This window comes from Anolis sagrei, chromosome 3 (assembly GCF_037176765.1).
Source record: "Anolis sagrei isolate rAnoSag1 chromosome 3, rAnoSag1.mat, whole genome shotgun sequence".
In the NCBI taxonomy this organism is placed as follows: Eukaryota; Metazoa; Chordata; class Lepidosauria; order Squamata; family Dactyloidae; genus Anolis; species Anolis sagrei.
The window spans coordinates 128,903,760-128,931,112 of record NC_090023.1 but is presented as its reverse complement, the minus strand read 5'-3'; the positions used below and the strand labels follow the sequence as shown (position 1 = coordinate 128,931,112).

The 27,353-nt window shown below is 40.9% G+C and overlaps 1 long non-coding RNA gene across 1 annotated transcript; it reads left to right on the top strand.

Annotated features, from left to right (window-relative positions):
- The first annotated feature begins 4,366 nt into the window (after positions 1 to 4,366).
- On the top strand, positions 4,367 to 27,006 carry LOC137096741 (uncharacterized). Its single transcript, XR_010909703.1, has 3 exons — positions 4,367 to 4,543; positions 8,514 to 8,572; positions 26,887 to 27,006. It is a non-coding gene; the product is annotated as an uncharacterized lncRNA (long non-coding RNA).
- Positions 27,007 to 27,353: the final 347 nt, after the last annotated feature.

Genomic DNA, 27,353 nt, shown 5'->3' with positions numbered 1-27,353 from the left:
TGTTGCTAACTGGATGCAGGCCTAAGATTAAAAAATAATAAAATATCATACGAGGTGCAAGGGGATCTTGATGTTTCAGAAGGCAGAAATTACAGTCTTCCATAACCAGGTAAACCCTTTAAGAGTTTTCAGCACTCAATACTACTAAACCTGGATATCTTTGAGTATATTTATCTCTAATGTGACTGTTTGGGTTACCTTGATTTCATACGATAAGAAAATTATCTCTTTATATTTATGTCACAACATGCCGTGCCTGAAGCATATTTGATCATCCCTTGTGTTCTGGCCATGAAATAAACTGTGGTGAAGTGTGTCAAAGTGAGGCACTTTGAAGATTGTATGGAAAAGGAATTTCTTCTGATGGGATACTGAGACATTGCAACAGCCGAAAAAGAATAGGGTGGGAATACACCCACGGTTCATAGCAATGATGACATTAGAACTGTCTGCTCCACCAAATCCATTGCTTAACTGCTTGTCGATTATTAATCTCCCTTTGAACTAATTGACTGACAAACTGAAATGCATGTGTTTGACACCTGATCATGGATATAATCTGTTCTAACTGTCTCTGCTCATTTTGTTTTTCTTGAAAACAAACAGAATTAATCCATCTGTATTTGCTTATTTCTATCACTGGTGAATGTTTTTTTTTTAAAAAAAATTAAAATGCTGGGAACATAATTAGAGGTATCAGTCATGCAGCAAATTTGGATTTTGGTGGGATTTTAATATGCTGATGTGCATAGAGAAAAGTAAAGTATTAGATTTGGTGTACATCTAAAGCAGGTTGACACCACTTTAACTATCATGGCTCTATGCTATGGAATCCTGGGATTCATAGTTTGGTGGGCCACCAACACTCTTTGGCAGACAAAGCTAAAGACCTTGTTAAACTACAACTCTATGGACAAATAGTTATTCAAACTCTGATCTCCAGAATCATAATGCAATTATTAAACCACTATATCATACCAAACTGAATCAAATTAAAAATAACTTCCTCAACTAAAGAGCATAATCACTTCTTTGTGATCATTTCAATTCTCTAATATTGGTTTAAAAAAACCCATATAATGAAATACATGCATGACCTACAGCTTCTTTCATATCTCCCACTGGATTTTGCTGTGCAGTCTTGTAACAATAAAGTCCCCAATAGCAGGACTATCACTGTTCTTGCCATTGTTACAATATGTGGCAGCAGGTAGAGGAAAGCATAGAAGTGGTGTGGGTGAACATAGCTAGGGAAATAGCATGCAGGCATGACTAGAAAGCACCTTGATCAAGGCACCCCCAAAGCTGAGGATGCTATGACTGAGTCAATAGCCCCACCTGTTTCTAAAAGCCATCCCTAACAATAAAGCTGAAATGATTGAAGACATTGGGTAATTGCTCAGAGGTTTAAAATGCATTAAACCCTCCCAGTGATGCCATAGAGGATAAAAGGTATTATTATCATTAATATAAAGCTATCAGTGTACATTGATTTGATATAACACCATCAATTTCATTTTAAACTAGGCTTTAAAATAGCAAAGCTTGAATTTAATTTAAGTCGGGTCTGCACCCTGGAGTCTACTTCTATCACTAAGATTCAGCAGCAAATCAGGACATAAATGCATTTGATGATTCTCTTTTGGATGGAGGTAACCAGTTCCTCAGCACAAGCATGTGCCTTTTTCCAGGCACAGAAACTTACATTATGCAACAACAGGAGTAGTATTTCCTCTGATTCTCTTTACTTCCCAGGAAGAGAGTTATAACTTTCTATAGATGATGATGGACATGGACAGCAATAGTATCCATATTGCTCTAAGCAACACAACTCTTTGGCTCCCCTTTGTTTATTTTGTATTTTAGCAAAGTAGTCCTGAAAGCAGTTGCAGCGGAGTGAAGAAATATAGAAAGCACCAGGTGTGGTTTGACTGTATCTCACATCATCCCTAGTGGTGAGGGATGAGAGAACTTGTGGTTCAATAGCATTAACCCAAAAGTTGAAAGGCATGTTCTTGAGTTTTTGTAGTGCTTCAAAGGCTACTTCTGCTTACCTGAGAGCAATGCCCCACTAAGTACAATTAAATTTACTTTGGAACAGATTTTTATAGAATGCATTGCTCTAAAGCAGATTTTTCATGATATAACATTTTGTGGATTAGAGTTAACTTCAAAGAGTGCTTATGCCATCAGCTCCCAAAGGAACCATCAGCTGACTTGGGAAGACTCTTAAGTCAACACCTCCAACAGATTCTATGAAGATGCTTAAGGTCTTTGGACCCTGAGAAGAGACAGAGGTGGGAAAGTTCAAGCCAAGATGCACAGTTGCCCTTAGAGAATGTGCCTTCTGTTTTGAATTTTTTAAAAGATTATCTGAAGTTTATAAACAGGTTTGGGTACTTTAGAAGAAATATAATACACCCCTGATATCTCCTGGGGTTTAGTTCCAAGATCCCCATGGATACCAAAGCTATAGATGATTAAGCCCCATTACATACAATTATGCTGGAAAATGGTACCCTTCGTGGCAAAATCAAGGTTTGCTTTTGGGATTTTGTTTTTTTAAAAAATCAGGCCATTGTTCATATAATCTATGGATGCAGAATTTGGGGATACAGAGAACTAAGTGTATATATGCAGATAAACTTAATAAAAAAGAGCAGGTGTAGCATCACCACAGATACATACAGCATATTCGCCTGAATACTAATGTGCAATATTGACATACAGTATCAGAAGCTTTGTGGGAGATGCCAATGGAAGTAGTGCCAGCCACCATAAAGAGATGCTTGATTTGTTTACGTTGTTGTGCATAATTGCATTATGATGTGATTATGATAAGATGTATTATGAGTTAGTGCTTTGGGTAAATAACATAAATTGAAGGGAAGAGTCAATGAGTGTGGGAGTGTGTTTGATGCTTGCAAGGGTGGAAAAGGGAGAATGAGAAATGATAGCTTGAGAGTGGCTGTTGGGACTGGGAAATGATTTTAGCACAGAGGTGAAGAGAATAAATTAGGTAGCGATGTGACTAAGTGATCTCTTGAACCATAAAAGTCTAAAGGAAAAGGAACAATCATCACAAGCTGATATGAACACACTTTCTTTAGCCATGCATGTTTATTTGACCTGACTATTAAAAGCTTTGTCAAAGAAACAAAGGAAGACATTTTCCATTCATAGAAGAGTTTTGGTACAAAGTGGGAAAGTAATCTGTGTTGTTTTCTAAAATGCAGTACAACCGTCCATATCCATAAGTGATTAATTCTTGAACTTGCGTTGGATATGGATATGGGTAATGTTGGAATGAATGACTTCTGCTGGAAATTACCATATATGCTTGCTTGAGGACCTAGAACATTCCTAGAGATGATATAAAGTGGAACCTCAACTTAAGAGTGTACCGACTTAAGAGTGTTTTGAGCTAAGAGCTATTGTTTGGCCCAGGTTTTGCTTTATATACAAGCAGTGTTTTCAGTTAAGAGCTAGAGCAAGAGGGAGCGCTTGCGCAAGAGTACAGGGCTTTACGGCTTCAAGGGAGCAGCCTCCATGCCTCGTGCTCTTGTCTTTGGGAGATTTCTGTCTGCTTTGCTCTTATCCACTCTGAGGAAGTTTTTGGTTAGTTGATTTTGTGTGGGGTTTTTTTTATTACTAGTATGTTTGGCTTCATGAAGAGAAGGGAGAGGGAGCGAGAGAGGGAGGGAGGCTGGAATGAGTAACAGTGTGAAACAAATAATGCTTCTGCCTCTTCCCTTTGTGCCCCTATCATTGTGCCACAATTTTGTGAGTCTACCGTTTTAAAGTTGATCTTTCTTTTTTATTGCTCTATGTGAATGTGCAGGTTTTGCCTTGCTGTTACATTCGCCAACACACATTTTGTTGCCTCAAATATGTTTCCTTTTCACAACTTTGTGTTTCTACCATTTAAAGTTGATCTTTCTTTTTTATTGTTTCATGCAAATGTGCATTTATACATTATTTGTTATATATAATGTACATTTTCTTATTTAAAAACATGTAACAAAAGGGGAGGATTTCAGCGAGTCGGAATGAATTAATAGCAGTACAATGGGAAAATCAAAGACTTTTTATACCAGCTCTCTAGATCGGCATAATTTATCCCTGTATAAAATCAAAAAGGACAGGAACAACATTTGAGACTTTTTTGTCAGTCTGGGTCCACCACATATGTAGGCACTGTGAAATTTTCTGTAAACCCTAAGCTTTTAATCAGCATTTGCTTGGATATTTCCCCCTTCTCTTCACCATGTGTGTACATTAAACACACACACACTGTAATGGGCATTAGCAGTCTTGATTTCACACAACTGAAAGCTGGGGATTTTATTAGCCCTGGCTTCCCGTACATCTGTCACGCCCTGCTTAAATTGATCACGCTGCACACAGCTGCTAAAATAAAGAAAAGAACAGGCGCCGGAGAGAGTTGGGATGTGATTTGCGGCTGTTGCCTAGCCACATTGCACCTGGGGATAGCCTCGCATGGCCTCAGGCTCCCATCAGATGGACACTTGCAGCCAGGCAGGTAAGCTGACAGTAGAGTCAGAATGGCACAGGCAGGAATAAATGTGACTGCTGCATTTTATCAAGGGCATTCAGGGCTTTTGAAACAGTTCTGTTAAACCACACTGTTCACAAACAGATTGAGCCATTAAGAAAGGAACTAATGTATTAACTTAATGGATAATGTGGTAGTGATTAGCTCTCAGTTAAGTGCTAAATTTGCAACCACAGTCATCACACTCATGTTTTGCAGTCTAAAAACATAACAGTCATGCACCAATCACTGCTAGGCTCTTGTGGTCATTACTTGTTTTTGATATAAACTATGGGGATTTGTTTATTGCACTTAAACAGTGGATAATTTAAACATTGATTTTGTTATTATCTGTTTATTTTAACATTCATATATCATCTTTTGCAAAACATTCAAAAGTATTTTAAGCATTTTTCCTGTGCTGTATGAAACTTCAGTTTAAAACTCTTATTTATATATACCATATTTTCTGGCATATAAGATGACTTTTTAAGCCTGGAAAATTCTCTCAGAAGTCAGGAGTCATCTAATATGCCAGGTATAACATTTATTATATTAAATATTTTGGAAGGGACGAGTAAATGTTGCTTAAAGGGTGGGTGCTTACTTTGGCAAGGGTGCCAAGCAAAGGCTTCAGGTCTTCCAGGCAGCTTCTCCTCCTCCTTTCCATCACACAGTGGCTCCCTCACATCGCCTACTCCTCCACCTCTTCCTCCTCCGCTGAGGCAGGCATGGAGTAGAGGAGCCCCTTGGGGAGACTGAAGCCTGACAGAGGGAGCCAAATGGTGCCGGAGGGGTGCAGCAGCAGCAGCAGCAGCTTCGGGTGCCCTGCTCCAGCAGGAGGGCGGATGCCTGCCTCCCCCACCCTCAGCGTCCCGAACGGCACAGCCTGAGGAGGAGAAGTAGGAGGAGGAGGAGGGAAGGAGGGCGCGGGGAAGACAAACGGCAAGCCTCATTGCCATGGAGACTTTTGGGCTGTCCCCGACACCACTGGCCTATGCTAGCTCTCCCTCACCATGAGCCTCCGGCAGAAGATGACCCTCAAGCCTGGAGAGAAGAAAGCTCTCTCAAGCTACTACAAAAAAGAGGGGTGGTCTTATATGGCGAGTATATCATAAACACTCAATTTTAGATGAAAAAGTTGGGGGTCATCTTATACGCCCAGTTGTCTCCTACCCCGGAAAATACGGTACATACTGTTCTAGTGTAAAGAGATGTTAATGTTCTCCCTGAATGAGAAACAAATGTGTATTTTGAAGAAACAGATATGCATTATATTGTGCTTGCAGGTACAAGGAAAGAGAACCAATTAAAAAAACTGTCTCCTCAAATTTTAAAGTTAACAAATTTTGAAAACATGCCTTAGAAAGTTGACAATTCAAAATGATAGATGAATGACTGCAAATTAAAAAAATAGGGTCTGGTATCATTTATTTAATTCTTGAATTCAAAAAATTTCACAACTCTTAAGTTCAGTAATGTTTTAGGATTATACCATTATGCCAATCTTCTCCTTGGATATTCTTTCACAGAAAGCATTGTTTGCACCTCCCATTGGAAGTACTGGGGCTGACAAAGAGTGGATCTACACTGATCGATACTGCAGGGCTGACTTGGCATATCCCATGCTGGATCAGCCCATGATATGAACCTAACCCCCTGGAGGCAAGACAAACACCCAAATGAGTAGCTACACTTCCTGTTCCCTCCCTTGTCCTACATGTTGTGGTGCTCTCTGGCTGTTATATGGGCTCTGCCTCTCTACCATCGTTGACTGGAGCTCCAGCATGCCAGAGGAGGGAGGAGATGAGGAATTCCTCCTTCTCTCTCTGTTCCTTTCCCATTGCAATGTACATGATGGCAGGAAAGTCAGATCCATGTCACCATAACACAGAGGGTGGAGGGGATGGGGACTGCCATCCCATGTCCTTAGGCTGCCTGACCCAGGGTTGCCAGGTTTGGAAGGTGAAAATAAGCCCCTTGTGGTGAAGATGTTGCCATAGCGATGCCCATCCAGATAGCACTTGCGTCTGGCCTACGGAGAAGGGGAAGGGGGATCACATGGGGCCACAGGAGAGATCATGCTTAGATAGGCACATGTGATCGAAGGAAATACGGAACAATTACAGGTGAGACATTTTATCTAAATAAGGGACTGTCCCTTAAAATCCATGATGCCTGGCAACGTTGTGCCTGACCATGGGAAACACAGGGTGGCAGTGGGGCAGTTGGCCCAAAATCAGGGAATAACCTGAGTTCTGTGCCAGAATTTAGACTTTCCCCTGACTTTGAGTAACACACTACAAAACTGTGTTATGGTGACCTGCCCTGCATTATCCCGGATAAGCCCTACCCAGCATTTGGCTTCCACATGGCTGATCTCTGTCTATACGAACCTAAGTAGTGAGTGTATATGTGGCCAAAGTTTCCAAAAAATGGACTCATAATACCGAATTGCAAAAATTGGAATAATTGTTTATTATGAGTCACACTTTCATTCCCTACATTCCTCCTTCATTCATGAACAACAAGAAGTATTTCAAATTGATGTCTTCCTTTCATGCTTGCATTTTTGGAATTCATCAGATCAGGCTGTGAAAATTATTATCTCCTTTTGATACATGTTCAAAATTTGATTTCTTTAACCCCCTATTTAATATCAATTATGCAAAGTCTTTTCTTCCTAGTGAGGTCACGGGTTCAATTTTATTTTCTCTATCAATGCTGAAAGGGCTTCAATGCTGATTGCAGCTAGTCATCCTGATAATGCCTTGGTTTCTTACAAACCAAGACTGTCACTTTCTAGCCTCAGAATCCACCCATATTTGAGAAGGAGGATTTACAAGGGAGAGTAGTAGGGTGTGTGTTGCTGAAACAAACTATTTTTCACAACTCATGAAAAGGAACACTGCATCGTTGCACCAACAAAATTAACTGACATCCAATCTCTTTGGTTCATGATTTATCTGTAACTACTGCTTCCATGTTTTTTGAGATTGTTTCTCCTACTTCTAACCCAAATTTCTGTTTGAGTTCATCTTCACTGACACTTTACCTATCGCAAATCAACTTTGTGATGGTTTTTAATTCAGCTTGATGTAGTCATGAAGCTTGTCAATAGATGTAGGATTCTCTGGCACTTCCTCAAAATTCCCAGGAGTAAACCACAACTTCAAGCATGTGTGATCAGCTGTGCCACTTCCTATTTGGCAACAGCCATAGCTGGTTAAACCACCATCCCATTTCCCATGGGCTCAATCAGCCTGGAGAAAGAAGATGGCACTAACCTTGTCCCCTTGTTATTGTGTCTGTGGTGCCTAAAGGGGAAGAAATGGAGCTGGATACTGCTTGGCTCCTGAAGTGATTACAACCAGAGCAAGAAACCGATCAGAGAAGGAAGGGAAAAAATGAGAGAGTAATTCTTCCTTCCTTTTCTACTCTCTCTCACATGACTTCGTTGCAATGGATTGCATTGCAATAGACATCACCCAAGTGCCAGGCAGCATCCAGCTTCATTTTTGTGCCTGATGGATGGAAACCGCAAAAACCAGATTAAGGGAATGAAGTAAGGTTCACAGGCAAGTGGTGACACTGCTTGACTATGCAGCTGCCATTCAGTTCCCTAGCTGGCTCGGAGGATCAGCTTCCAGTGATGCTGATCCAAAATATACCACTCTGGATCAGCATGGTCATATCTGGTCTGTCAAAATCCACCCTGTGCCTTCAAGTCATCTGTTGAGTTATGGTGACCCCATTAATTCCATAGTTTATGCGAAGCAAGGAATACCTAGAGGTAGTTTGCTAGTTCTCTTTCTTAAATGTTGCTTACAATACTTAGTATTTATTGGCTATCTCCCATCCAAGATCTTTATAGTATTTATGCATTTTAACCCACCTACACCAATAGAAATTTGTATGAAAACTCTTTCCATCTCTTTCCATCTCTTTCCATCTACAGACATCCTTATACTCCCTATACAGAAAGGCTTTGATGAAATGAAAACTGCACGGCCTCCAGTAAGCTTTGTCCTTACTATGGTTATTCCAAATGCTTCACACTAGTTATTCCAAATTCTTCACACTAGTAAAGATCCACATAATTAAAGCAATGGTATTCCCAGTAGTGACCTACGGATGTGAGAGCTGGACCATAGGAAAGGCTGAGCGAAGGAAGATAGATACTTTTGAACTGTGGTGCTGGAGGAAAATTCTGAGAGTGCCTTGGACCGTGAGACGATCCAACCAGTCCATACTTCAGGAAGTAAAGCCAGACTGCTCATTGGAGGGAAAGATATTAGAGGCAAAGATGAAGTATTTTGGCCACATAATGAGAAATCAGGAAAGCTTGGAGAAGACAATGATGCTGGGGAAAGGGAAAGGAAAAAGGAAGAGGCACCGAACAAGGGTAAGATGGATGGGTGGTATCCTTGAAGTGACTGGCTTGACCTTGAAGGTGCTGGGGGTGGTGACGGCTGACAGGGAGCTCTGGTGTGGGCTAGTCCATGAGGTCATGAAGAGTCGGAAGCGACAATGAATAAACAACAAAGTAAAGGTTGACAGTCTTTTATATCACCTTGTATTGTTCCTTCTTACCATTGAGCTGGTTTCCTTCTTAAAATGGTGACAACTCATTACTAGCCTTTTCATTTCATCCCTTTTCATAATAATATCAACCCCCCTCCCATAAATTTATGCTCTCCTTTCTGTCACGTTATAGAGCTTATTGCTCACTCTCATTAAAAGAAGGTTGTGCCTGTTTTACATCATTTTCCAACACCCCTTAAAACCCAGACCAAAACAATAAATCATGTTTAAGACAACCCTTTCCACAGGCAGAGCCCATAAAGGAAATGAATAGCTAAAACTTCAGTTTCCCTGCCAAGTGCCCTTCCCTGCTTCTGTGCCAGCATCTTTACATTGCACACTTTAGCTTTGCCATTCCTAGTGCTGCTCATTAAAGTGTAATTAGAGGAGCAGGTTGTCTCTGCCATTTGAATGGCTGGTTCATGCAACCACCTGAAGATTAGACAATGATTGTGAAACTGCTTCAAAGGTATGTGGAATCTGAAGTGTTTTTTAAAAAAAATCATGAAAAGGAGATCGGCAATTTCATCTGAAAATTGGCAATCAGAGGCTTTTTCACTTAAGAGATTTTCACGAGCATCTTCATATCTTCAAGGTGAACTTGGAGAATACCACCGAAGTATGTCGGGAAAGGGAGAGATGAGGATGTGGGTAGAATGGAAGCCCAACACAGGCATCAAAGCAGGATTTTCTTTCTCTCTAGTATTATAGGAGAGTCTAATATAGTGTCAAACCTCTGGCACTGCAGGTGGGGTGGATAAATAAAACCTAGGAATAAATGTGGGGGATATTTCACCTTAAACATTCCTTTACCTTGAAGCATAAGAATATTTTCTTATACTAGCTGGAAAAAGTGAGTGGCTAAGATTAAGAAAAACATTAAGGACTGCAGTGTCTGGCAACTTTCACATCTAAAGCAACTATGGACTCATTTTCTTTCTCTGGGCCTATTTGGGTTGCACGACAAGAGTATTAGTATTCTTCCTCCCCCAAATGTATATTTCATACTAATATTAGGAGGAAATGTGCCTTGCAAAAGACAGGGGTCTAAGGGTTCTTCCAGATAGGCCCAAAACACAGGACATGTAATTTGGATGCCTCTGGTAAACCTGAATTAATCCAGAGTAAACTGGGATTTCCCAGTTTATTCCAAACAAATTTGACACCTGGAAAGATCCGGATCTTAATGTAAGGTCCAGATCTTTCCAGGTGTGGTGCTGTGGGGATTTTCTCTTGGGACCACTTCCATGATCCTGGGGGTCAATTCCCACTGCAATCCCAGTTCTTCATGCTCCACGAACTTGAAGGAGCAAGATGGAACTCCCACCCTAATCCTAAGCCCCCCATTTACCCCAAATACTTACAAGGGGGGGATGGCTACATGCTGAGGCCCCTCCAACAAAAGCTCTTGGCATCTCAAAACGATGTGTCAGGAGGTTGGGGACATCATTTTTACACACCAAAAGCTTTCATTTTTGGGGTACATAGAGGGCTGGCTTCATACCCTCCCAGGTCAACCACAACCACAGTATAATGTTGCATGGACATGCATGTTCCCATTTTCATCTGCAAAATGTTGGAAACTATGTTACATTATTCAAAAAGAAGAAGAAAACCTAAAATGAGGTGGAACTTATTTCTTTTAAAAACTGTTTTATTTTTATTATAATTGGTTTAATTTCTTTCTAATGCTACAGACACTCTGAGAAGGAAGAATTTACAGGCAGCCAATATTTTGTTGTATTCTGTTTTACACCAGGAAAGTTGCTATCAACTTTTTAAATGCTCAGCTTTGAAAACTCAAGCAATGCCAAGTCACACAAAAGGTGACAGCAAAACACATTGAACTACTTGACCTCGTGGGCCGAGTAAAGTTTTGCTATTGTTATTTTTGCAAAAGGAAAACCAGAACTTTTGCTATACAGAATGCTTACTCTACAAAAAATAAACCAGCACTGGTATCCTTGTAATGATATAGGAATGTGAAGTTTAGAATATAAATAATGAGACAACCTACATTTTATACCTTCCCCACTACATACACACAGACACGCACACACACATACATGCAGAGCCAGTGTAAACCTTGTGGCTTCATTACCTGCATAAACACACATTCTTTTTTAGTATTTTCAAAAATTGCTCTCGTACAGTGATTTTCCAGCTTTGTGGGGTCATGGACTCTGTTGATAATCTGATAAAAGCTATGGACTCACTCCCCAGAAAAATGCACTACTGCACACTTTTCAAAGTCACAGAAATGAAATCAAAAGGGAGAAAATCAATTTGTGCCCAGTTCATGGACCCTTTGTAAGTCATAAACCCTTGATCCCCTGCTGTATTATTTTAAAATGTTTCTGTCAGTGCTAATGCAAATCATAATTAGTATACTTCAGCTATATTCTGTGGGCCAAATCTTGGCGGCTTTCAAACAAAGATGACTTTGGTATCAGATTTTGACTTCTGCAATCTATATGTGCATCTGAGCAAATGAAGATCAAATCATTATCTTTCCATGGTAGTGAGACTGCAGGCTTTATGGAAGGTAGCAGTGCTGCTGGTAGGTTCTCCCTTGTCAGACTACTAAGATTCAGCAGAAGACCACTACAGGTCACACTGTCGCTTATGACACAACTAGACTCAAGATGAAAGGACAACTGTTGGTGTGCTTTGAGGTGAAAGCATTGAACAACCTATCCACCTAAAGACCTCAGTGTTTTCAGCATTGGCTGTTGACAACACTTCAAACAGATGAATGCCACTGTAAAGCAAGACACATGGTCACAATTTAGCCAAAGTAGATTTTTTCCACTGTACTGTGGGAAATCAATGTGTCAGCCATAGTCTCAGTAGCCTGATGCTGATCAGAGGGCTGTTTTGTTGCTGATGATGCTGTTGTTGTTGTTGTTTTCAGAGAGAGTGGGGAAACTCATGGCAAGGTCCATCTGTTTGTCCTGCTTGGGATGCTGGGGGCCTCTTGATGCTGGTCCTGGCATAATTAACTTGAAGTGGACTTGAACCAGTGTGGGGTGTGATCTAAATTTAATATGTGCCACACAAATAGGTTCAATACAGTTAAATAGAATCACCCATCTTCTTTAAGGAATATAATGCAATCTGTGCTTGTTTCAGCCAGTTGTTTTCATCCATGGTCCAAGACGGGATATATTAGCCTCTCCCAATATTCAAATTCCATTTTGCTGGCAATTATTTCTACAAAAGATAGCACATTTTATTTTAATTTCAGAGCTTGAAGCATACATCCTCACTACTAGTTCATAACATCCAGTCACAACAGATAATCAATATACAAAAATAACACACATAAAAAGAACAGGAGGAAAATGAAAAAAAGAGAAATATATACGAGATATCTACATAAATCTATATTGGAACAAAACTAACTATATAAAACCAGCTACCAAGCACCTTAAATGCAGCCTAACTAAATTGCAATTTAGAGCTGTTGATATTCAAGTCAATTTTGGATTTGTAAGAGACTCTTGTTAACCTTCCTAGTGTTCCAGTCTTCAGTCTGATTCCTGTCCACTGTATCTCACCAGAAAAATACATATGCAAGAAATTAAAAACAATATTGGATCCAGCTTGGTGGTTCTGCTGCTGTTTTTGCTACTAGTCATAGCATCTTTTTAAATGTGGGCTTCAAGCTAGTCAGTAAAATAGCTCTTTAATTCCACCTGGTCTTTTGATTGGATTCTTGTAAAACTAAGCCATGGCTTTCAAAATTACTGGTGATAATTTGAATGGGATTTGCTTGCAGGGATTAATTTTGTAAACCACTTGATCAATACAAATTAAATTGTGCACTATGCTCAGAGAAAGCAACAGTGAAGCATGAAATATCTGAGAGAAATCAAATAATGTTATCTATGCAAAGGACAAGTTGGATACTTTGGCAGAGTTGATTTTAAAATAAAGTAATGCTTTTTACTATCTCTGTAACACCAGGTGAAGGAGCCACTGTCTGAAACACGTGTTACTCACTTTCTGATTTTGTTTAAATGGCATCTGTGTTTTGCAATTTGTTCTACAAGTGGGAACTACCACTACTTTTAAAAATATTTGTTTTAATGTAGCAAAACATTCAGATGTACAGCCCAATGGAAATGGATTGTTTCTCTAAGACCTCTTCCAAATTGGTTTAGACTAAAGAAACTATTGCTTTATTGCTCCTTGGGTTTTATCAAGTTTTGCTGTGTTTTGTCACTTTCACATCTACCTATTTCATTTTTATAGATGGGGCTATACTGATTTCTTGGATCTGCATTTGTTGGGCATGCAACCATGTTCATTGTTTAAAGCGTTAAATGAATTTCTAAAAGACAAAAGTAGTAATAGGGTTAATGAGTAGTTCAGGGACTGAACATTTCTGATCTGGACCACAAACCCAGTCTGATCAGACATGATCCAGTTGTCCAGACATTCCTAAAGTATGGGATACTCCAGAGTTTTCAGCAAACTCTGGCATACCCTCCAACTTAGCCTAGAATGGAGTTCTCATAATAAGCATTTATCTTATTGCCTATAGCCTTTGGTCTCTATGGGCCTCATCACATGGGGCATTTACAGAAGTACAGTGATCCGGTGCGGCTCCATGGCCAATCGGGGAACATCAGCTGGCAGCCAGAGTGCCGGGATTGCCCCACTGCCATTCCACTGCTGCCATGATTTGCTGCAGAGGCTGGCAAATCATGGCGCTAGACCTCATCCATGTGAGATCCAATGTTCCTCAATCACAGTAACCAGCCATTGCATTGCATTTAGGCACAGTCTCTCAGTGCTGTGCTCTTCGTGGTTTTTTTTAAAGGAAAGATCCAAAATGCAAGAAAATCCAAAATGCACAAAAGAGCAATACCTTCCTTAGCAAACCAAAATGCACAAATTGCATTCTACAAGGCTCTGAAGTTCCATGTGCCAAAGATGTTTGAAAAATTAGAATTACTGGCCTTCATACTATAGTTTAGTTACAATTCTACATACATGCATGCCCCCAAATCCCAATCAGATGCAAAACTTTGAAATCCTCTTTGTGTTTTTTAACAGTTGCAATTCAGCAGGGTGAACCCTGCAAAAGACAAACATAGATCAATGACTCTGAGAATATTGTGCTATCATGCCCTTATGGAGACAGAACTTCATAGAATCATAGAATCATAGAATCAAAGAGTTGGAAGAGACCTCATGGGCCATACAGTCCAACCCCCTGCCAAGAAGCAGGAATATTGCATTCAAATCACCCCTGACAAATGGCCATCCAGCCTCTGCTTAAAAGCTTCCAAAGAAGGAGCCTCCACCACACTCCGGGGCAGAGAGTTCCACTGCTGAACGGCTCTCACAGTCAGGAAGTTCTTCCTAATGTTCAGATGGAATCTCCTCTCTTGTAGTTTGAAGCCATTGTTCCGCGTCCTAGTCTCCAAGGAAGCAGAAAACAAGCTTGCTCCCTCCTCCCTGTGGCTTCCTCTCACATATTTATACATGGCTATCATATCTCCTCTCAGCCTTCTCTTCTTCAGGCTAAACATGCCCAGTTCCCTAAGCCGCTCCTCATAGGGCTTGTTCTCCAGACCCTTGATCATTTTAGTCGCCCTCCTCTGGACACATTCCAGCTTGTCAATATCTCTCTTGAATTGTGGTGCCCAGAATTGGACACAATATTCCAGATGTGGTCTAACCAAAGCAGAATAGAGGGGTAGCATTACTTCCTTAGATCTAGACACTATGCTCCTATTGATGCAGGCCAAAATCCCATTGGCTTTTTTTGCCGCCACATCACATTGTTGGCTCATGTTTAACTTGTTGTCCACGAGGACTCCAAGATCTTTTTCACACGTACTGCTCTCGAGCCAGGCGTCCCCCATTCTGTATCTTTGCATTTCATTTTTTCTGCCAAAGTGGAGTATCTTGCATTTGTCACTGTTGAACTTCATTTTGTTAGTTTTGGCCCATCTCTCTAATCTGTCAAGATCGTTTTGAATTCTGCTCCTGTCCTCTGGACTATTGGCTATCCCTCCCAATTTGGTGTCGTCTGCAAACTTGATGATCATGCCTTCTAGCCCTTCATCTAAGTCATTAATAAAGATGTTGAACAGGACCGGGCCCAGGACGGAACCCTGCGGCACTCCACTTGTCACTTCTTTCCAAGATGAAGAGGAAGCATTAGTGAGCACTCTCTGTGTTCGTCCACTTAACCAATTACTGATCCACCTCACCGTAGTTTTGCCTAGCCCACATTGGACTAGTTTCCTTGCCAGAAGGTCATGGGGGACCTTGTCGAAGGCCTTACTGAAATCCAGGTACGCCACATCCACGGCATTCCCCGCATCTACCCAGCTTGTAACTCTATCGAAGAAAGAGATCAGATTAGTCTGGCATGACTTGTTTTTGATAAATCCATGTTGACTATTAGCGATGACTGCATTTGTTTCTAAGTGTTTGCAGACCGCTTCCTTAACAATCTTTTCCAGAATCTTGCCCGGTATCGACGTGAGGCTGACCGGACGGTAGTTGTTTGGGTCGTCCTTTTTTCCCTTCTTGAAGATTGGGACCACATTGGCCCTCCTCCAATCTGCTGGAACTTCTCCCGTTCTCCAAGAACTCTCAAAGATGGTTGCCAATGGTTCCGAAATGACTTCCGCTAGTTCCTTCAGTACTCTTGGGTGTAGTTGATCTGGCCCTGGGGACTTGAACTCATTAAGAGCGGCCAGGTATTCCTGGACGACTTCTTTCCCAATTTGGGGTTGGATGTCCTCCAATCCCTCATCCACTCCATCTTGCTGAGGTTGAAGACTCTCTTTTTGTGAGAAGACCGAGGCAAAGAAGGCATTAAGTAGTTCTGCCTTTTCCCTGTCCCCTGTCAGCATTGCCCCATCTTCTCCTCGAAGAGGTCCTATCGCCTCCTTGTTTTTCCTTTTTCTACTGACATAAGAATAGAAGCCCTTTTTATTGTTTTTAATGTCCCTGGCAAGTCTGAGCTCGTTTTTTGCTTTAGCTTTGCGGACCTTTTCCCTACAGGTGTTGGCTATTTGTTTGAATTCTTCTTTGGTGATTTCTCCCTTTTTCCACTTCTTGTGCATGTCTCTTTTGTGTCTTAGCACAGTTAGAAGTTCCTTGGACATCCATTCTGGCTTCTTTGCACTTGTCCTATTTTTTCTTTTTGTTGGCACGGTTTGCAATTGCGCCTTGAGTATTTCACTCTTGAGAAATTCCCATCCATCCGTAGCTCCCTTGTCTTTTAGTATCTGTGTCCACTGAATGCTGCTCAGCGTTTCCTTCATTTTTTGGAAGTCAGCTCTCCTAAAGTCCAAAATGCGGGTTTGACTTGTCTTAGGTTCGGCCTTCCTTTGTACCTCAAATTGCAGGAGCACATGGTCACTTGCCCCTAAGGATCCTACCACTTCGACCGCATCGATCAGGTCCTCCGCATTTGTTAGGATGAGATCAAGAGTAGCCAATCCCCTTGTTGCCTCTTCTACCTTTTGGACCATGAAATTGTCTGCAAGGCAAGCGAGGAATTTGTTGGACCTTGTACTCTTGGCCGAGTTTGTTTTCCAGCAAATATCGGGATAGTTGAAATCGCCCATGACTACTACATCTCTTTTCTGTGCCTGTTTGGTCAACTGTTGGCAGAAGACTTCATCAAGATCTTCCTCCTGGCTTGGGGGTCTGTAGTAGATGCCTACAACGATATCTTTTTGAGTCCCAGTTCCCTTGATTCTTATCCAGATGATTTCAAGCTGGTTTCCCAGATTGCTGTCTTGAATTTCTTCTGCCGCATAAGAGTTTTTGACATATAAGGCTACTCCGCCTCCTCTCCCCTTTGTTCGGTTTCTGTGAAAGAGGTTATACCCCTCGATATCTACATTCCAGCGATAGGAGTCATCCCACCAGGTTTCAGTGATGGCTATGATATCATATTTGTGGTGTAGTGCTAGAAGTTGGAGTTCATCTTGTTTATTTCCCATGCTCTGTGCATTAGTGTAAAGACATGTGAGCCCCTGGGATCTTCCCTTGAGCTGTTTAATTGGGATTATTGTGCTTTTGGTACTTGGTCCTTGTTGTGTTTGTGCAGCCCTCCGTTTAGCCTTCTGGCGATTCCCAGACATTATGGGTAAAGTAGTGTTCGCGAGGCTGTTGTCCCCCTCCCCCGGTGGACCTAGTTTAAAGTGCGTCTAATGAGGTTTGCGAGTCTGTGAGCAAAAAGGTGTTTTCCTACTTGTGTGAGATGCACCCCATCCCTTGCCAGTAGGCCATCCTCCTGGAATAGCAGGCCATGGTCGAGGAAGCCAAAGCGTTCCTCCTGACACCATTTTCTAAGCCAGTCATTGACCTGTACTATTTTTCTGGCTCTTGTGGGTCCGTGTCTTACAACAGGGAGGAGGGATGAAAAGACCACCTGTACATTACATTCTTTTAGCATTGCTCCTAGAGCTCGAAAATCATTTGTGATCTTTTGAAACTTCTAATCATAATTAACACAAGGAGCCTGGAAAAGTAATTTCTGAGTCTGTAGCTTCCCTACCCAGCATGCTCAAGGTGCAAAATAGGCTGTGGTTCTATTTTGCACTTTCCCCCCTTCTCCATTTGCAAACTATTTTACAGTTTCCTTTGCTATTGCTGGTTAAGAGCTATCATCCAAAAAGTATCTTTAACAAGCTTTGTTAACACAATATTTAAAAAATATAAAAGCACCAACTCAGGCTACAAGCTTGAGCAGACTTACTCAGGCGTAAGCCCAATTTAACACATTAGGACTTACTTCTGGGTAAATATGGATCTCTTATTGCCAGGCTTCAGCTATATTTGTTTTGCATCCTGGAAAATATTCTACTATTAAAATATTGACACAGCAGACAAACATTTGCCTTCATATTCATAAGCTGTTTGCTCAGTGGAAACATTTAACTAAATGTGTATGAATACGTTAGACAGCAATTGCTCAGATCTCTTACCAGCATTTCTAGAAACTTATTCCACTGGAATCAATGGGACTACTCAGTTGTAAATGGATTGAAATTGCTTGCCAAGTTTTATATTGAATCTGACATGCATATACTTCTACTAAACCCATTTTTCATTTTTGCCTGAAAACATACTGCAATTTTAATTTTAAATTTTGTGTTAAAACCCACTGTAATGCAAACCGAATTCTCACATTGCTTTTTAAAGGATTAAATTTGTATTTGTGCATACACATGTGTGCATATACATATTTATTTTTATTTTATTAAAAACTTTTTGCACCTCTATTCATCTGATCAGATACATAAAAAGAGATAGATATCAAGAAAGAGAGAAAATAGGCAACATTCACTGACAAAAGAAAACCCACTTCACAGAGATTAAAGGGCATAATATGGCCCTCCAACCAAAACCCTTTCCATTCCATATTCTGATTTGGGAGGCAACAACAACAACAATAGCAACAACAACAACAACAACAACAACAACAACAACAACAATGAAAACCTATGCTAATTGCAGTGTCCAATCTTGAGGGTCATGCTTCAGAAAAGAAGCCACAGACTTGGAAATTCCAAGAGAGAAAAGGATCACAACTTTTAACAGTTACAACTGTAGACAGCAGAGCCAGATGGGATCGGATCCAGGAATTGTCCAGCCTTGTTGCCTGATGCAACATGCAGTGCAAATGCTGGCTACTCCTTGAATGACTTTTGGTGGGCTGCCACATGGGTGTTTTATCTGTTTGGATCCTCTATCTCCTGAATCAGCCACTCAAGCTGGGTGTGACCTATACTGCCTCCATTTCTATGGCCCCTAAAGAAATCCCCACTAGGAATGATATATATGCTGTCCTGGTCTATCCAGATCCAATCCCATGCCAAACCACCAGAAGTAGTGACATATTTACAATCCAAAAGGAAACAGAGGGTAGGTGAAGAACATACCTTGACTGAAACTGTTGGTATTGGTAACTCCTGCCTTCCTGGAGTGAAAACTTTGCCTTCAACCACTGACAGCCCTGGAAACCATGCCAATAGTGTCCGACTGGTTTTCTGCCAGTGCAGGGAGCTCATCAAAATCATGCAAGGGCCTTGGAAGGAGATGTACCTTTGTGCAGAAAACATTGTTTCATCTCCTTGTCTATGAGGCACAAAATAGGCTTTCAGGTACCTCTGGTGCCATCTCTAGCTTGCAGGATTTTGTTCAGGACAGGCCATCTTGAAATACCAAGACAGACTGTTAAGAATTCTGCAGGATTGTAATGAGTTCTCACCACAACACAAGACTTTGGATTGGGTCTGCAGATTTTTTTTCTTTATATAGCCAAGATCTTAAGGAATAGTATCATTTTCTTTATGCGGCAAGCTTAAACATAAATACATAGCAAACAGAAAAAGGGTAAATCAAAAAGACACAAGTGCTGTTCCGCTGCCAACACAGGAGCTTCCCCGTGTTCCATTTGAAACAATGGGGCTAATGCAGGGGGGAAGCTGCATGTCAACACTTTCCCCTGTGTGAAGGGAAAGTGCAAGCTGGTGGCAAGGCAGAGAGCGGGGTGCCGTGATTGCTCCGCTGCCTCTTGATTTACCACAAAGGCTGGTGAATCAGAATGCTGGACCTCATCAATGTGATGAGGTCCTAAGTTTTATCAGAAAAAGGAACCATGTCCTTCTCTGGGTAGAGTGACAAAAGCTAAGAGCTTAGTCCTCCCAGGAGAATTTTTAAAAGTTCCAGCCCTTCTACTGTGGCACAGGTTTATTTTTATGGAATGCCTGTTTGGGAAAATGCCAGTGGTGGCCAGGGTCAACTGGTTTCTGAGGCAGTGCTGGTGATTTCCTCTCTCCACTGAATGCCTCTCAACTTTATTCACAGGTCATATCAAAATCTGTAACTTTGATCCCAATGATATGTGATTTTAGCTTCTGCAATTTCACGGATTTGGGATCCCAGCATGCCTTGGCTCCAAAAGACTGAATATGACACAAATGGATTGAAGGCAAAGAACAGAAGCTTTATTTATCCAGTCAAAGTGGATGACAGGAGAGTATGCTCTCAAATCAAACATAAAGTGCTGATTCACTGAGGCACCCCATCTACCACTGGAGTTGACTGGACTCTTGAGTCTGGTGAGAAATTTAATGTCATTGCTCAATTTGAGGTTTGTGACTGTTTCTTGAGTCTTACTTTCATGGGTACATGGGGAAAGGAATGTGTGTAGGGTATAGGTTGATGGAGGCTTATTGTTGTATTCCTGCCAGCCCAGGTGGGACAATGGGTCCAGGTTGGCAAAATAATGAATGTTGGCACACCTAGATGGACTCTCAGGCAGAGACAAAAACAGGTCATTAAGTAATTCCATGACCTTTCGGTCTGCCTAGGGATTAGCTCATTGGTGGATATACAGATGTATTGTTAGGTGGTTACACCCACTGCCTAAAGGGATGATGGGATTTACCTTGTGTTCCCACCTGGTGAGTGTGTGTGCGTACTTGTACAACTGTAGATTCAGGCCAGAAGTCATCTGCACAGGTTAGCTGGACAGAGTTTCTGAGGGAAAGGTCACCTACAGACTTTACCACTAGGATCTTCTTGGCATTTCCTTGGGCTACAAGTATTGGGATCCTTCTGGGGTCCAGGGGTTTCAGTAACCCCTAGATTAATACATCAGTTCAACAGATACATATATATGACAGCTTTAAATATTTCAGTTATAGAAATACACATAAAATAAGCATTGAAGAATGTGAAAATAAAGACTGAATAAACAAAACAAATTTTACAGTGGGGAGAGGAGTTTTTCATTTTCATATTTTTAATTTTTTCATCAACATCAATCGCTTATCAAGTTATACCCTGATCTGTGCTTACCACAATAGGTTATTGATGCATTCCATTTTTAGGAAGTTGATAGGTCCCAGCACTATTAACACCAACTTAACTTATATAATCATAGTGAACTGGAGCTGTTGCTGGCATTTAAATCCTTCAGTTTATGCATTTCAAATCAGTACTCATCATGGAAAATATATTTCCTTATACACATCACATGGTCAATGAAACGTTATAAACCACACAATTAATAACCTCCTCTGTAGCCTAAGGCAAAGGACTTCCATGCCAGCAACAGCATCAGATTGCATATTTATATTAAATCTGTTTTGTGCTAAGGGCCTTGGAGACCAAGTCCCATGAGGAAATTTTAAAGAACGTTTAACCTAAAGAAGATATGCTTAAGACGCAACATGATAGAATAACACTTCCTTTTGCTCTAGAGTAGAATATGTTTTATTGATTAGCCCATAACAAAACATTTAACCAACACATTTGACACATACAACCCTTATTACAACCAAAGTTAAAATTAACACGCTGTTAGCAAGGGGTCAAGATCTTGATCCAGCTTTTGCTCTAGAGCAGTGGTCCTCCAAAGTCATTTACCCAGCCCTCACTCAAGTCTGAAATAACTTGAAAGCACATAACAACAGCAATCCTATTTCATCAGCCAAAAGCAGGCCCACACTTCCCATTGAAATACTAATAAGTTTTATTTGTTAAAATTGTTCTTCATTTTAATTATCGTATTGTTTTTAAGTGTTTTTTTAAACTACAAATAAGGTATGTGCAGTGTGCATAGGAATTCATTCTTTCTTCTTCTTTTTTCAAATTATAATCCGGCCCTCCAACAGTTTGAGGGACTGTGACCTGGCTCACTGTTTAAAAAGTGTGAAGACCCCTACTCTAGAGGATGAGACACAAACCAATAGACTCAAATTGCAAAGAAGAGGCTGAGACTAAATATTGGGAAGAACGTTGATACACACTGTTCAAATAGCAGAACAAGCCAATCCAGAAGATAGGGGTTTATTTTACACTAGAGCTTTTTCAGGAGCTGTTGAATAGACACCTATAGATATGCTGGAGTTGTGGATTTCCTGCATTCCTTGTGTGTGCACTTTCCCAACTCTTTGGTTTTGTTATTTTATGTGGATTTTATAAGAGAGCTCATCTTCCCATCATGGAAGGCTGAAGCACCAAGGGCATTTCCAGACATGACTATAGTGTGGGTAGAGATGGGTTAAATGAACCTGTTTTTTCCCACATTGTAGTCCTCATCCCCTCCCACAACCCCAGGATTTCCCTCTCAGGGTGGCTAAGTGCCTTCCTGGGTCAACTAAAGGTTGACCTGAGAAGGCATCCAGCCACCCTTCAGCCCCCAATTCCCTCCCCCAAAACTTACTTGGCAGGCACAGAGGACGTCTCTGGAGAGCTATGGAATTGCGTTAGATTCCTTCCCCCCCCCCCCCTCCAGCGTCATACTGAAGTGACTCCACAGCTCTCTGGAGAGACCCTCCATGCCTAGCAAGCCTCCCCAAGTTTTGGGGAGGGAATGGGGGGCTGGAAGGGAGGCTACCATCCTGCTTCTCCAGGCTTTTGGAAGCCCGAAGAAGCAAGATGGCTGTGTCCCCACAGGCCCAATACTCATTAGACCCGGGCCTTCAGGAATGCCTAGATCTAATGGGGTATCAAATTATTTCTGATTAATTTTTACCAGCGGCATCATTTGGACACCTCAAGTAAAAACCGAGGCAGGGCCTGTCTGGATGGACCTCAAGTGTGCACAGTGAAGAACTATTCTGTCCCCGTGATCATGTTTTCCAGAAATGTAGCAGTTTACACCATCTCACAACAGAAGCAAAAGCCCAGTTTCTTTATATACGGATAGCAATGTACAAATCAGAAGTGCAGTTGGGATGTGAACTAAACCCGTTACCTCTACTTGAATAAAACTGACACTAACTCCTTTAACTGCCATGGCTCAATGCTGCAGAATTCTGGGAGTTTTAGTTTGGTGAGGCACCAGCACTCTTTGGCTTTGATCACTGACCTCTTAAGTCAATTTCAAACTAGTGTTCAAGAAAACTGTTTTGCTGTGATTGCAAAGGAATTGCATAGGAATGCAGATGATTGCATAGGAAATCCTGAAACCATTTGAGGCTTAGATTGTGATTACACAAACTACAGAGCATTTGTGTGCATTAAGGGCTCTCTTTTGCACACTTTTGTGGGAGTTCATTGTTTGGCCACCACACTTTTAAGCTAGCTTCAAGCTGCATTAAATGGTCAATGTTTATAGGGCCAGAGAAGGCAAAAAAAACCTTGTGAAAATACAACTTCCATGATTCCATGGCATTGAGCCATGGCAGTTAAGATGGTATCCAATTGCATTAATTCTACAGTGCAGATGCATTCTTGATCATGTTTGCATCTTACTGTGTGGAGAGTGGAATGGTATTCAGGAACTGTATTTTATCAGTGAGATCATAGATCAGGCCACAAGATAGTATACCAAAAACTAGCTGTAGTTATAGTTCCAACGTCCACAAAATTGTTGACTGTTGTCATAGTACGAAGTTTTATAAGGTACCTTTCTGCTTTCTTCATTTCTCAATGCAACTGAATCAAATACTTTTAAGAAACATCTAAATGCTAAAAACCATTGGTATGTGATGCAGAACATTATGCTCCCTCCCATGTAAAACGAATTAATGCTTACTACAAAGTTGAAGCAGCACCATGAAGCCCAGTGTTAGACAGCAAGTGAACCATATCAAATTTCTTCTCTGCTGTATAGTGAGTACACATTTTCATAATTTTAAAAGTAATCAAAATGTTTTGGTTGTTACATCACAAAAGATGTGACACCATCCTTCATTAAGTTGCAATTGTAATGTGATGTGGTTATATCTTCAAACTGAAAAAGGAATTGTAGTAATTAAGTATAATTAATGACAAATAACTAAATACTTCCAAACTCTAATTTAAATATATTTAAATAAGCTGTATTTAATCAATGTGTTGTTACCTAACGTTGAACTGGGTATTCAAGGACAACTTATAGTTCAATACAATTAATCCATTAGAATGGCATAAAGCCAAAGTGTAAGATCTTTTTTCCACAAATCAACAAATTTTGCTTTATGAAATTCAGATGGCAATTTCATTTAATTTTTCTAACCCACTGAGGTGACAAAGCTGACAATGAAACAAATGAAAATGTCATAAAATTAATTGCCATGTGCTGACATATCACAAAGTACCACGTCAAACAGTGAAGCAAACGTCTGGATTTGTTTAATCTGCATTTTACATGTTAATTATGGAGTCTGCAGTTGGTTGATAATGAATCACATGCAGAAGGATACATTTTTGATTGGATGACTGATGAATATAAAACTCCAGGGGTTTACTAAGTTGGTTTGTTACAGTTCTGCTTTCATTTTCACAAAGACTAATTAAAGGAACCAAACAAACATGAGTAAAATCAGGATAGATTCATTTACTGTGAAATTCCAGCAAAGATCAGAAGGGATAGAAATGTTGATTAGCATATATTAGTATGAGAAATAGTCAAATATAATTCCTGGGATACAAGCATCATATCTCTTGTTAACACTACCTCTGAAATGGCTGTAATAATGGAAATATTTCTATTCTCACAACTACTCCACAATGTATTTTATGTATTTTTAATAAAAAATACATAAAATTAGTCTTAAAATGAATACAGTGGGCGCTTTCCTTTGAAGTCAAAAGTGTATGCATGTATTCGTGTGTTTATACAAATATTACAACAAGATTTTCTCTTTTGACTGGGTTCTGAATTTTCTCTTCCTTGTATTCTCTGTCTAGCCCTACCCTTATGTTCATTCCAGTCAGTTGTTACATAAGTGTGAAGATTCCCCTATATAGTTGTATATAGCCACCAGGTTTATGACAAGATCTGTAGTATTGTTTGATAATCCATTATTAACATTAAAAGAAAAGAAGAAAAAGAAGGTATCTGAACCCAGCCAAAAGCTACTGCAAAATAAGTGATCACCCACACAAGAATTGGCTCTCCAGAGCTGATAGACTTCAGTTCCCATCCTCCCTTTGCTGTCCTGGACCAATGGAAATGCAAGATGATTGGATGCAGGAAGAAAGAATGGAATTTATTTATTTATTTATTTACTTATTTACTTTGCTTGTATACCGCAGTTTCTCAGCCCGTAGGCGACTCAACGCGGTTCACAACAAGAGCAAAAGACAATCCAACAACATACAATATTAAAAACATTAACAGTATAAAATACAAACTAATGACATCTCAATAACAACACATTAACGTCTCGTAACTAAAATCGTGATCCAATTCGTCATCCATAATTCTGTTTCCTATATTCATCGTGTTCATTGCACTATTTATCCGAACGCCTGTTCAAACAGCCAGGTTTTTAGTTTTCTTCGAAACACCATTAGCGAAGGGGCTGATCTAATGTCCATGGGAAGGGCGCTCCACAGCCGAGGAGCCACCACAGAGAAGGCCCTGTCCCTCGTCCCCGCCAGCCGTGCCTGTGATGCAGGCGAGATCGAGAGCAGGGCCTCCCCAGAAGATTTTAGAGTCCTGGTGGGTTCATAGGCAGAGATAAGTTCGGATAGGTAACTTGGGCCAGAACCGTTTAGGGCTTTATAGGCCAACGCCAGCATTTTGAATTGAGCCCGGTAGCAAATCGGCAGCCAATGGAGCTGGTGCAGCAAAGGAGTTGTATGCTCCCTGCGCTCCGCTCCTGTTAGTATCATGGCTGCCGAACGCTGGACTAGTTGGAGCTTCCGAGCCGTCTTTCAGCATTTGACAAGTTGTATATGATCTAGCAAATGGGATGTAACCTATTCAGGTCTCCCCAACCAAGATGTGGAAGATCATGCTTAGATAAATCATCAGTAGCCATGCACATAGCCAAACATTCTTAGAAAGACTTCACACATGTCTCTTTGACATAATTTCTTTAAACATTTTCCTGTAATCATGTTTTACAAAGCAAAACATATATTACAATAAGACTGTTGCAATGTACTCATCAGCTCACTGCATCCTTAAGTGGTTTAAAATTAATGTAGAACATTGGGTATCACTAAACTCAATAGGGACCTCATTACACGGCCCTTTTGGGCTGTGCCATTGTGCCAGCAATCACCGGTGAAAGAAAAGGCATGTGGGGTGGCTTGTGGTGCCCTGTGCTCCCTTCCTCCTTCCTCCATCACATGGTGGGGACAGGACAGGGTGTGTTGTCACCTTGACCCTATCAGATAGGAGAAAGGGTGGCAACGTATGACAATGCATGATGCCCCACTGCCCTTTTCTCCATCATACAGGGAAAGGGGGAGGAAGGTGTGGGTATTTCTGTCAGAGGTACCGAAAATATACTTTCCTTCCCATAATGGTAAAGGAAATGCCTTTCGACGCCTCCCCTCCACTTTGGGAAGAATGTGGGCAGGGCCTGTTGGGCATCATGTGATGGTGCACTGCAGGCCCTGTCCTTGCGGTGAAACAAAGTGGCAAAATGGGGCAAAAAATGCCCCATGTGCAGAGCTGGTCTGATTCATTTCTCTGTATGTATATATAGGATTTCATTATATTCTTAATAATTGATCTGGAAAAGTAAAGTATTGAAAAGAATTACCAATACTTTAGTGTTCTAGATTGGTCATTAAGATGCCAGTATGTGCTGAGGTTTGGTACTAGGACCCCATGTACAAACATGTGAGAGGGATCTAAGAGTATTTGTAGACCACAAGCTGGATGTGAATCAATCATGTGACATAGTGTGTATTTGTGTGATTCTAAACTGCATCAGTAGGAGTACAGTGTCTAGATCAATACTTGTAATAGTACCATTTTGTTCTGCTTTGAACAGACCTCACCTGGAATATTGTGTCCATTCTAGGCACCACAAATCAAGAAGAATACTGACCAGCTGGAATGTGCAGAGAAGAGCAACCAAGATGATGAAAAAGTGTGGAAACTCTGCATTATGAAAAGCGACTTAAGGTTGTTTGGCTAGAGGGAGGAGGAGGAGGAGGAGGAGGAGGAGGAGGAGGAGGAGGAGGAGGAGGCGGAGGCGGAGGAGGAGGAGGAGGAGGAGGAGTTTTATTTCTTGCCCACCTCTCCTCACAGCTTGAGGATATGCTTGGCTTGAGTCTGTTTGACCTGGAGAAAAGACAATCAAGGGGTGTCATGATAGCCACCTTTAAATATTTGAAAGGATGTCATATAATAGGGCACAAGCTTGTTTTCTGTTTCTCCAAAGACTAGGACACTTGAGCAAGGATTCAAATTACAGGAAAAGAGATTCCACCTAAACATTAGGAAAAAGGTTCCTAGCAGCAAGTCTGTTCAAAATGCCTCGGAGTG